Here is a 13,271-nt window from a genome sequence, read left to right on the forward strand (position 1 = left end):
GCAGAACTATTCACACACAGAGGGGGGAGTGAATCCTTCCTTCTCTTTATATTTGCTAGATTGTATCTCTTCCTTCAGTGTAATGATTCCTTGTGACACAAAATTATTTGTATTTCTTGCTGCTGTGATAATTATCTTTATTTTTCCAGATTACATCCAAGCAGAAAAATATCACGCAAAGTCCCCACTCCCCCCCCCCCCCTTGTCTGCCTTGGTACAGCCCAAAAGTTTCTGATTGGCTGGATGAGTTGGGAAACTTGTCAAAGTTCAGGAAAGTGGAAGTGCAACTGATCTGTCTGGGATTTATGTGTGAATAATGATTCCCCTCTATACAAATGAGGGGCAGAGAGGACTGGGGGCAGGAGAAGGAGGCTGATGTACTGCAGAAGGGGCTGTTGATGTCTTCTCCGGTAAGTCCAGAGAGATCTCCATAGGATGAATGTGCCAATACAAACCTATACTGCCCATACTTGTAATGATATCAGGTCTCCAGAGTTATAACTATTAAATCTGTAATTCATGATCGATAGGAGTGGGGCCGATATTGTGGCACAACAATTTATGGTTTGTGATGCCAGTGGTAAATGGGCAGGTTTTAGAGTATTCTTTATGTTGTGGTCACATGACATTCTACTACTTCTGGGTATTCTGCTATTTTTTTGGTTACCAAATATGGGGTCCATCTTTGGGTGACCCCATCATTGCTTGAGCGACATGGACACCTCCAATAGGCTGATCATTGACGGGGTCTATGAATAAGACCCCATCTTTAATACCTCATGTAATGTTCCAGTTCAGCGTCTTTGCTCTTCTTTTTGGTGCAATAGATTGGGTCTCTTTTTTGCTGTTCCATTCATTGCCTGAGTGACATGGACACCACTTCCAATAGGCTGTCCATTGGCGGGGTATATAATAAGCCCCATCTATAATGCCCCATGTGACATTGCAGTCCGGAGTCTTCTTTTTTCTTCTGGGTACAAAAGGTGGGGTCTGTCTTTGGCTGCCCCCATCATTGCCTGTGTGACATTGACACTTCCAGTAGGCTTATCGATTGGTGGGGTCTATAAATAAAGCCCCCGGTGACATTCCAGTCTGGAGTCTTCTCTCTTCTTCTGGGTACAATAGATGGGGTCTGTCTTTGGCTGCCCCCGTCATTGGCTGTGTGACATTGACACTTCCAGTAGACTTATCGATTGGTGGGGTCTATAAATAAAGCCCCCGGTGACATTCCAGTCTGGAGTCTTCTCTCTTCTTCTAGGTACAATAGGTGGGGTCTGTCTTTGGCTGCCCCCATCATAGGACACATCCATTCCCCGTACATGTACACTTCCAGTTGACTTATCAATTAGTAGGGTTTATAAAAAAAGCCCCATGTGACATTCCAGTCTGGAGTCTTCTCTTTTCTTCTGGGTACATGGGTGGTCTGTCTTTGGCTGCCCGCGTCATTGCCTGTGTGACACTTCTAATTGGCTGGCCATTGGTGTGGTCATCAAGGGATCTGGTTGGTACAGAGCTTAATGAGAGGTTCTCTATACCTGGAAATGGACCTGAATGGTGGATTTATGTGAGTATATTCCTGGATAGGAGTGGGTTTGGGGAGGTTAACTTTAATGTTGCCATTAATGATTTACTGGTCATGGAAAATCATCAGGTTTCATGGTATTCAATTTAAAGAAGTTGTAGTCATGTGACACTCCAGTCCTGTGTCTTCATTCTTCTGAGTACAATAGGCGGGTCTGGCTTTGGCTGTCCCCATCATTGCCTGAGGGACATGGACACTTCCAATAGGTTGCCCAGTGATGGGGTCCTATGGGGATCCAGAGGTGAACTTGGCAAGAAGGAGACTGTCAAAGACTGGTTGATGGCAGGGCTAGATTAGTGCTTCCCTATACCTTGAAAAGAACTTGAATGGTGGATTTAGGTGAGTAGATCTTTCTGGATGGGTAAGTAGAGGGAAATATTTAACATGTAGAAAAAAAATCTTGGTGAAGAAGATATATTATACTTATAGCTTTCCACAAACACAGCACCAATCTCCTACAGTAGTCTTGGAGTCCTCCTCCAGGAACATCAAAACGGTGGACCCCCTCACCAAACCCTGTGCCTCCCACTGTTGGCCCCTACATGTATGAGATGCAAAACTTATGGCCCGACAGAAGCAACCACAGTGCTCAGTAGGGGACCTGGATATCCAACACTCTCCAAATCGTCCATCAAGATATAATTACCAAAATGCTCAACTTCCTCCACAGTATCGTCTTTCCACTTCCCAGTGTTGGTTCCATACAAGTTCTTCTTCATCCATCAACATTTTGCCATGATACACGCATTATGACTGAGCCTGATGGAGGGTGAAACGCGTTAGGGGAGAAGCTAAACTTGTCAATGGCGGATATCAGATTGTGGTGAACACTTTGTCAATGCCTCAAAATTGGATTCCCAATAGATGTTGGACAAAGGATTTTCCGGAACCCATAGCATTTGAAGTGAAGAAGGAGGTCAAACAGGTAAGTATGTTATTTCTTACTTATAAGGAAATATATACACTTTAATTTGAATAGGCTTCCCTAATGCAACACTCTTCAACATGTCAGAAAATGACTGATTGTATATTAGACCAGGTCTGTATGCGCCCCTCAGGGCCTGGAGTTGGTCAATCCTGACCTTGGGATGTGCCATCTACTTCTTTGAATCATTCCCCACTGAACACAGGGCCACAGATGTAGCTACTAGGACCTGTAGCCACTTTTACAGCCATGGTCCAGGTGAGTAAATCCAAGAAAACAGACCCTGGCTTGTGTTAGAGGTCAAAATTGCTGTACTGGCGTTCTAAAAAAAATTCAGAGCACCCTGCTTAAGTACTCCCATAGCAAGCTCTCAACCCTGATACAATCATTGGACTGGCTACTGGGAGTTGTGCACATGTCTTGATGGATGTTAGTCTGGTGAGTTTTCCTAGGCAGGCTGTATCTGCATGCAGGCCACCCTAGGTAATGGCCACATGTGGTGATTAGACTCCATGACTGCATAAACTAAAATCCAATGGATAGAAAGGGGTGGTTCAAGGACAGCCAGGCTAGGAGGGAAAAGAATGGCCAAGGGACAGCCGGGCTAGGATTGAAAGGGCTGGGCCAGGGACAGCCAGGCTAGAATGGAAAAGACTGGCTGAGGGACAGCCGGGCTAAGATGGGAAGGGCTGGCCCAGGGACAGCCGGGCTATGATGGAAAAAGCTGGCCCAGGGACAGCCAGGCTAAGATGGGATGGGATGGGATGGCTTAAGGACAGTTGGGCTGGGATAGAAAAGGCTGGGCCAGGGACAGATGAGCTTTGATGGAAAGGGCTAGCCCAGGGATCTCCGGGCTGGGATGGAAAGGGCTGGCCTAGAGATATCTGGACTGGGAAGGAAAGGGCTGGACCAAGGACAGTTGGGCTAGGATTGGAAGGACTGGCCAAGTGACAGTTGGGCTAGGATGAAAAGGGCTGGCCCAAGGATGGCCAGGCTAAGATGAAAAGGGCTGGCCCAGGGACAGCCAGGCTAGGATGGAAAGGTTGGCCCAGAGATAGCCGGGCTAGGAAGGAAAGGGCTGGACCAAGGACAGTTGGGCTGAGATGGCGCTGTATGGGGCTATATCGGCTACATGGTAGCTTTGCTGCACTGGATGCATGAATTCATTTGCCATCAGGCATGCGATTCGCATGAGGTTTGTATGCTGTTGCTGTGCTTTAATATTCTTCCAACACTCCAAAACTGTACAGGACTGTAGGATAGGTGGGTGAAGGGAAGAATCTGGTTCCTGCAGCCACCATAGACTGAAGAAAGTAATTTTGATAAATAAGGACAGGATTACCCAGCCAGCTGTGCTCACACTTTCTGGGATTCTGCTGTCTTTAGCACAAAGCTGCTTTATCCATCTCTGTCACTCTGATGTGTGGGGAGATTTTCCTTTCCTGTGCCTGGCACAGATGGATCTCTGGGCTGTCATATTACCTATTCCTGGGATAATCCTGTCGTATCCTCCACACAATCTCCATATCACCCCCTTAACAATTTCATTGCATTTATTTATTGTAAAACTATTCATCCAAACCTGAATAGATATCAATTAACCCAAGCAATAAACCCACAGGCAGATGAAGTCATAACATTAATGATCTGGTTATGATGACCCTGGTCCTGAGGTTGGATGTATTGGGCAGCAAGTGAACGGTCAGATCTTGAAGATGATGTGTTGGAAGCCGGACAATGGACAAGGGTAGGGATTTGGGGGACTTTAACATGGGCCAAACTGTGATAGTTAAATGAATGGTTAACCTCCAGAATGGTAGGTTATGTTGGGCTTCCTGATATACATAGGTTGGTACCTATCAAGAGACCTTCAATGGATGGGAAATGAGGGACAAGATCACGGGTGCCCAAGAGGGACAGGGTTTCGGGTGTCTAAGGCTCATTGATGTGCTTGTGTGGTGTTGTTGGAGGGGCATCTGGTCCATTCCAATCCCACAGAAGAGCTAGGAATATTGAAGCTTGGTTTGTTGGGGTGAATAGCCGCTGACCAGGTGGAGGCACCACACTGACCCCCGTCCACCACCAATATGACATGGGGCAATAGAGGAAGGTGGCTGGTGTGATGAATCCCAGTCTCCCAGGAGCTAGGAGTGAAAGACCTCTAAGGGGGGGGTATTTCCAGGTGACTTTGCATCCTTGCCCTAGTGGCACATTGATTCCCACTGACTACCTGTTCTTAGGACAAGGGGTTGATAGGGGGTTGTTATCAGGGCTAGATTTCTTCTTGTCCACAAAAACCCAATCGGTCCCATATTGACGCAACCTGAAATTTATAGGCAGAGACAGAGCTAAAGAAATACTGATAACATCAAAAGTTTGTCCGCAGAGACACAATCATTTCCTTGTTTGCATAACTAGAAATGCATTAACAGACTCCCCATGCAGTGTTCCACCACTCTAAGGACTAGGCCCTTCACTTATAACTTATAGAGGTGCAAGTGGATCTTCATGCTACCAGGAGAGCCAAGTGCAAGTCACGGGTCAGACTCTTCTTGCACCTGGCTACCTTGCTGGCTAACCAGACCCTTCACTTGCACTAGGCTCCCTTGCTGGCTAGGTGCAGCAATTGTTAGGTTTGGACAAAACAGCATGGAAACCAGGTGCAAGTGTGGGCTAGGCTAGCTATCAAGGGATCTAGGTGCAAGTAAATGCTCAATACCAACCCAGCAAGGAATGTAAGGGAGCTAACCCCTTGAGTGGGTGGCCCTCCCTCTAATAATTTTTCCCCCTGATGAAATGAGTGGATAGTGAGAAATATGCCCCTTGGTGGGATAAACTGGTCATGTTATAAATCATATGCCAATGACAGCTGTTTTTAGCCCAGAAAAGGATGGCGGCATCTATGTATTATTATTATTATTATTATTATTATTAATAAACAGGATTTATATAGCGCCAACATATTACGCAGCGCTGTATGTATGCCACTCACCTTCATCAACCCCCAAACCATGGTGCTATTAGAGGTTTCTATTATTCTCCTGCTAGCTGTAATCTCTGTAACATAGCTACAAATGCCTGTGAAAACCTGGCAGTGTTATAACACTTCCCCAAGTTGGACATAAACATAAATATAAGGTCTTCCTATAACTGTCTCCAAGCAATTCATCCTTCTTTTATCTAAGATTCACATATTTTACCAATTGAATCTAAGTAGAAAAATGTGTATATCTTGGATGAAAACTCTGATAAAAAACCCTATGTCTCTAAATCTCTGTTCTTTTGTTTTAGTTTTCTTTTTTAATGTTTTTTGTTCTTTTATTAGAAAGTCATGTTATTGTATAACATTGGCCTGCAGGTGGCGTACTTGGCTATAGCACCAGTTCATTTAGTAACAGATGTCTATGTACAAAAGTGAAAACACGTGTCAACGCAACCCAATATAAGCAAACATTCCATATCACCAACATCGGAATGCTGCTTTACACCTTTGTTATATTAAACAGATGTCTAAAGCATTTTAGGCAGCCCATGTCTTGAAAATAAACACCAGATGTACAGCGTCTCCGTACCTGTGTTGTGTTCTTGGTCAGCTACAGTATAACTAGCAGATGGTAGGATGGGCAGATGCCTTTGGCATAAACAGGGTGAGAAGTTTCTAATAGATCAGCTGGACATAACATTTTTCCCCTTACATAGTAACCTTTAAAAATTGTTGAGGGGAACCCATTGGCAGCCATTGTAAAAAAGGGCCTATACTCTGGTCACCTGTAGGATAAAAGACTTCTTCCTCCAATTGACACCCTTGCAGACTAAAAGATTATCCGTGCCTTGGTCCTGGCTCTACCAAGTAGCACTGGTGTCATCAGATAGGTGATCAGTCCACCGCTCCTGAAAGCCCTATCAAACTCTCGAATGAGGCAGACCAAGGATCAAAAGCTGGCCGGGAAGAACGAGCAGGTACGTTTTTAATTTGTTTGTGGGTCTTTCATATAGAAACATTTATATATAAATTCCTTTCTCACATAGACTGACAGGTATTTGATAGATTCATCGCAGACCACCCACATAATTGTTGATTCATACCCGCACTGTTTATGACTCTTACTAACTTCTTCCTCGATAAAACGCTCCTCACTCCTGCACAAACATGCGGTACTGGCCCTGCCGTGGCTGCCCTCCCAACCCTAATCAGTTTATTTTATCCCACCCGCCAGCCAGTAAAGAAAAGCTTTTTATTCTCTGTCGCTATTTCGAGCTCTGACACAGAATTAGCCATCGTTGCAAGGTTTTTCCCTAAGACCCAACCCCCTTGCTCTTTTTAGCCTTAAATTTTTTCAACAATTCTTCTGCCTAGTGATTTGGTACCATGTACCTTCTTGCCCGCCCTGGTGTGTCCAAGGACCACAAGCTGGCTGTAACCAGCAGCCCAACATCCTCACCACTAGAGGCTCTGGAGAAGACCTGGTTACTGCTTAGACTCTGCGCCTTGACCCTTCCCAGGGCTCACTCCATTTCTGTGCAAGCCGTAGCGCCCCTTAGTTGCCCTGTTTCCCCAAGCCAGACAGTATGTATGTTAGAGGATGCTCATTTTTATACCATGATTACAGTGACAACAGAAGCCTAGCAAGCCTCAATTCCCCAGCCTTGCAGACCCTCAGAGCATACCCACCTAGATCCAGCTGGCCGCCATGCTAGAAACCCCATAACCAGGGAGAGTTCCTTTGTTCAACATTGCCAATTGCCTGGGATGGGAGAATTTATTTACCCTCTCCACCCCTCAGGGAGTGCATATATTTTCCCTAGCTGGTGCCAAGGGATTTATAGCTATGATATGCGATAGGCTTCTGAGGGCACACAAGCCAGACACTGATTGAAGAAGGGTGAGCTTGCAGGCAGACGTAGAACCATGCAATCTGCTGTGGGCCTTGTGCACACTTTGCATACTGCTATATCTGCTTTTCCCACTCACATAGCTGGGTGTCCTGCCATAGCAAATTTCCTGCTGCATCACCAAAATGGACAGAAAAGGTCCTTAAGGTAACCATAAAAACCTAATAGTAGTTTTAGTTTTTACACGCTTAGTCCATATTAAAAGAATTGGGGGGGGGGGGGTAATTTGCAGCAGCCTATCCCATGTGCCATCTTTGCCATTATAAATTGCCTGGGTGCTTTGGTTTTTCTTATTGTAGACGACTGTAAACTGACCCATCTGATCAAAATTTTACAACTACACATTGAATGTGATGAATACCAGACTGCTATGAGGACAGATAAATAGATAATGAATGCTCTTTAGAAAGTTAATTATTCATCAGGTCTACTTTAGAACCTCAAGCACATTTTAAATCATTATTATTGACCAGGGTGTGACCTTTGAATTACTAGTGGGTGACTTCAATCACCTTCCCCTTCCATATCAATAAAAATTCTGCGTACACCCTGCGTGTAATAGTCAAGATCATTTTAAAGTGAACTGTGCACTGTATGTTGCTTCTTACAAAGAACATGTTTCAGCCATAGGGATTGAAGTTGGCATCAGCATGTGATGGCCAGGGCAAGTCTAATCCACACACCTGATGTTACAGGAGCTGTCTCATTCAGAACAAACGTAGACGGCATTGCCAAAGAAGAGAGGTTCAACAATGGTGGGCAGTATTTAGGCAACATCAGTGGTAGGACTCTTCTATGTTAACGTCCAGCACTGGAAATGTGAAAGAAGACCATTAAAAGCCGGTTATTCCAGGCAGGGGTCCCAAACCACTTAGCTTCTGACAGTGTGCTCTGCTGGTCTGGTCTGGTCTGGACATTCCCCTACACCCCTAACTTCCTATCCATGTAAAATATTTCCTGCATGAAACCAGTCCATAATTGCCCTTTAAAGCAGCACTCCCCAACCTTTATTACATTTCACTTCTTAGCCTATTCTGCAATGTATTCTTAGATACAATGATGACTGTACTTGTCGTGCATCCAGTTCATAGTCTTGCATTATTCTGTTCAACATTTCCAATCTTTTATATTGAGGTTTTTTTCTACAGCTGCAAGTTATGTTTATCATTGCCCTGAGGAAGGGAATCCAGATCCCTGCAATGAGTTGGCTCTCAAGTTTATTCTGCTAATATTTTGCCTGCCCTAATTCCTCCTTTCCCCTCCTCTTATTTTCAAATGAACCTGTTCATTTTTCAATACATACTTTATTTTAGATCCAGTGACATCATTGTTTTTTATGATTCACTATGTAATGTATTTATAATACAGCTGGTAGGAAAGGCTGGAATGTTCATGTAAAAACATTACAGCACTATGCAGACCACCTTAGGGTAATGTCCCCACATCATGCTTTGCCTCCATGATTGAAAGAACTGAAATATATTAAATAAAAAGGGGCAGTTCAGGGACAATCGGGTTGAAGAGAAACCAGTTAGATTATGCTGGTCCTCCTGCATTTATGAGCACCCTAGGCAACACCCAGATGTGATGCTGAGACCCCATAATTGAAAGAACTCAAATCCAATAATAGAAAGTGGCTGGTAGAAACAGAAGATGTTGGAGGTCATCCAGCCAGGAAATGAGACAGGCCCTGTTGCTTGCTGCAGTTTCTAATGCACATTGTGCAAAGCTCACAGTGTGCAGTGAAACCAGAATAAGCCTTTTTAGTCAATGAGAATAACATGCACAGCTGTACAAGACTGAAGAAATACATCAGCAGGACTGGAATGTCTATGTCATATTTCATAGTTGTGAAGAACACTGTAAACCAGGGACCCCAATGTGTAGTCCTTCATTACAACACGCACTGCACTTGCACTAATGTAGGCATTTGCCAACTTCTTTGCCAAGTCTAAGATTTGTAATTTTGTTCCAGAAATATATAGATTGCTCCTTTCTGAACATGACACAATAAAATGTACTTTTCTGGTCCTTTGCAATAAAAACTGTGTTCCAAAGCTCAACAAATACTTATTAGACAAACATAGTATTTAGCAAACATAGTAAATGGCAGTGTTTCTTGAGCTTGAGCTTTTTAAAATAATTTTTAGGTCTTCACAGAAACCCCTTCTATAATTACTATATCCACAGTTCACAGTATAGCAGGGTGGCTAGTGAGAAGAATGTCACCCTTACAGATAGCCAAAAAGATCATTGGTTTCAGTTAAACTAACCTGGAAGGTACAAATTGCCCAAGAAACCCCTAGCAACCCATGGAGGAACCCCAGGGTTCCACAGAACCTTGGTTGAGAACCATTGGTCAATGTTCTGGAGAATCCGACTCCTTGTGATAGGCTTATATTTAAAATCTCAGTGATTGGATGACGGTTCCTTTGCTGGGAACATGTCTCCATGAGATGATGGCAGCCACATTTGCTGCTTAGAATGATATAAGTTGCATTTCTTTAAATTCACAGTTTGTATTTGGCAATGGTCCAGGCCTGTGAAGTTGGAAAGCCAATAGCATATTGATTTTTCTTTCTCTTTATATAAGGAGGTGTACATACAGGATGTGGTTTACAAATGCCATTGTGGACATTGCAAAGAGAAGTTGGATTTCTAATGGCCTTAAAGGATTGCCAAAGTTCATACAATAATAACAGGTGTGTTATAGAAAATTGAGCAGGGCAGATAAACTGGTTCTGCGTTCTTCTGTGCAGCACTCTTTGTAGAATCCAGTCACTTGAGTACATATGTATCTAGGAACTCAATGATGCAATTTTAATAGACAACATAAAGATTCTTTGGTTGCACCAGTTGTGATCGGAGGGTTTGCAATAGTGGACCCATGAATTTGCTTCTTAAGTGGAGGCTGAGTTATTAGCTACATTTGTTTTCAGAATGAAGAAACAATGTTGTGATCACCAGATCTCCAAAAAAAGAGCGCCTTTGCCCAGCACCCTCTCCCCACTCCCTCTCCTACTTTCCAGATTGAAGAAACAATGTTGGTGATCACCAAATATAAAAAAGAGCCTTTTTGCCCCCTTCCCCTTCCCTGCACCTTCTTCCAGGTTCTAGATTGAAGAAACAATGTTGGTGATCAGTAGATCTCCAAAAAATAACCCCTTTGCTCCCATATCCCATATACATAACTACACTTTTGATTGTCCTTCAACCTAATAGAGGAATGGCAATGGATGGGTAGAGTTGTTACTTGGGGACAGATTTGGAGTGGAGCCAAGTACTAAACAAAAGATTCTTTTATTCGGTGTAGGGCAAACTAAGTGTTAAGACTGCAGTTGTTATTAATATTATTAATAAATTGTATTTATATAGCACCAACATATTACACAGCGCTGTACAATAGATTGGGTTGCCAATGACAGACAAATACAGACCATAACACAGGAGGAGAAGATGACCCTGCCCCAAAGAGCTTCCATTCTAATAAAGGGGGGAAGTAGGATACTCTGATATAATAAAGATTTGTGTTACAATGACCACAACCCCAGTTTAAAAGGCGATTGTACCCTAAGCAAGTTTGCATGCAGGTCTTGTAAATCCAGTGGGAGAAAGCACGCTGGTGCCCACTGATAGAGAAAGGGTTGATTGCCCCAATCCAAATGATAGATTTCCCACTCAAGCAATCCTAGCCAGGGAATGTTGGCTTATGCCGAATCCAACTCTTTCCATTGTCTTGCGTAAATATTGGTACTGGCTTCTGAAGACCAGATTGCTGGCCATACAGATGGCTGCAGTGCAATATGCTTATGCTACACCAGCAAGCAGAGTTTGCTATTATTATTGTAGTGTAAGGTAGATGTTTGATGCATCATATGATTTATTCTGACCTTGTGCTGTGTTTTGCAATCCTGATGATATACTGTATGTACATAGATTACAATACATTCATTTTACATAATATGTTGTGCAATCCCTCGCAGCACAGATATGATTTAAATTGCTTTCACTTGTGGTATGTAATGTAATTTCATCAACATAGAGTTTCTAGAGAATCTAAGTCTATTGCTTTTTTTGTCATTCCTTATATTTTTTTTTATATTTTTATGAATAATTAGGTGGTGTCAGTATCTTCTTAACTCTGTACAAACCAAGACATACTTCATAAATTATCTTCATCTTTGCGTTATTCTCAAACGCTAATCACACTTCATATTTCTTTTATACATATAAATCCCATCCATTGCTATGTGGGTAGTACACATATATGCACTACAGCTGACCTTTGTTAAAAAAATAAAGGAAACTGCAAAACTTTTATGACTGGGAAGGTTTTCATTTATCCAGGTCGTGGTAAACCTATTGCTAGTTGGTTCCATCCAACTGGACTTTCATTATTTTTTGAGGCAAAATTGTCCATGCCACATTGCAAAATAAAAACCGAAAACTCTATTGTATTCTATTGATTTATTGAAACATCACAAAACAAGTAGTCACAAGTCTGCATCACCTCTCCAGGCACACATTCTCTGATGTGTTTCTCCCCATTGGCTTGATCATAGGGCTGGTTGGACTTATATTGTTTCACCCCATTGGCTTGATCATAGGGCTGGTTGGACTTATATACTGAATACATTACACAACTTATCCAGGGGGAGTCAAAATATAAAACAGAGGCTCGCGGGCCAAGCTTTTTATTAGGATACATAATCTTAGTAGAGGTATAGATCCTTCACCGCGAGACACCATATCACACGCCAACCTTGTGCATTAATCATGTTCTGAAAATAAGGAATATGCTTGTCTTCGTGAAGCATGAACGTATGATTGCTTTTCCATCTCTCCCTTCTGCATCAACTTTTTGGGAATAATTGCCTTTTTGTTCTTGGCAGTTTATTCTGAGGTCATTGTATCGGACTTTCCTGGCCTGTCTATGTGAGGGGAATAGAGCCACTGCCTGTGCTGAGGTGGAGGCAGATGTCCCCGAGTCTGGAGACATTGCTAATGTATCATCCCACCGAGATTCCATACCTGGAGCAGCATACTACTGGCAGCGGGATCGGGACTCTGGCACAGTCATGCTTAGTGGTGGATCTTGGCATGAGTGTGAAGAAGAAACCGGGGTCCTTCTGCCTGCAGCGCGGTCAGGCACTAGTGTGGACTGCCCTGCTACCTAGCTTTCTGTAGCTTTACAAATATTTTGTAGCCTTCAAAATCTCCAAGATTTTCTCCCATACAAGGTCTTCAAACATGGAATGTAAGTTGGGCTGCTTTGGATTGTTTTGAAAGGATTAAAGGTTGCCTATGGTAGCTTGATTTTAGTTTGTTTGACATTTTTAATTGACTCATTGCAAAGATTTTTGTTGGAATCTTTGCTGCTTTTCTTCACCATGCAAGTCAATGTGAAGCAGCTTGATGCAATTTACCATCAGCTTAAATCAGCTCTTTATCAACTGAAAGGTAAATCAACCAGCCTCAGTAAAATTATCCCCAAGACCTTCCTAAATACTCCCTTTTGCATATCTGCTTCCTTATGTGTGACTTGGCAGCCATTTATGTTAAGCTTGACATGAGTTCTATTCGGAATAGTCCTCAGCAGCACTCCATGGCCTCTGATCTGTAATTCTTTCTGCTTTCTCAATCTTGACTCTGTTTCTCTATCTAACAATCTATCTGTCCACTCATTCATTTGTTGCAGATCCTGAACCTAACATCTTGACCACAAACTTACCTATTCGGATCATGTGCCTGCTGGCTGTTGGTGACCAAGCTTGATTCTTCGACTCCATATTCAGCTGTCTGGACATTCTACTGTCCCAGATGTTGCCAACACTTAGGTTCCAAGGTACCATGGGTACTCATACCACTCCA

At 43.1% G+C, this 13,271-nt stretch overlaps 1 protein-coding gene across 1 annotated transcript in view; it reads left to right on the plus strand.

Moving 5' to 3' along the window:
* Window positions 1-258: 258 nt before the first annotated feature.
* Window positions 259-13,271, plus strand: part of ACHE (acetylcholinesterase (Yt blood group)) — a 60,738-nt gene continuing 47,725 nt past the window's right edge. The window contains exon 1 of the mRNA XM_072399411.1: window positions 259-410. The gene's annotated coding sequence lies outside the window, so the exon portion shown is untranslated. The remainder of the gene's footprint in view (window positions 411-13,271) is intronic.

Source organism: Pyxicephalus adspersus, chromosome 2 (assembly GCF_032062135.1).
Source record: "Pyxicephalus adspersus chromosome 2, UCB_Pads_2.0, whole genome shotgun sequence".
In the NCBI taxonomy this organism is placed as follows: Eukaryota; Metazoa; Chordata; class Amphibia; order Anura; family Pyxicephalidae; genus Pyxicephalus; species Pyxicephalus adspersus.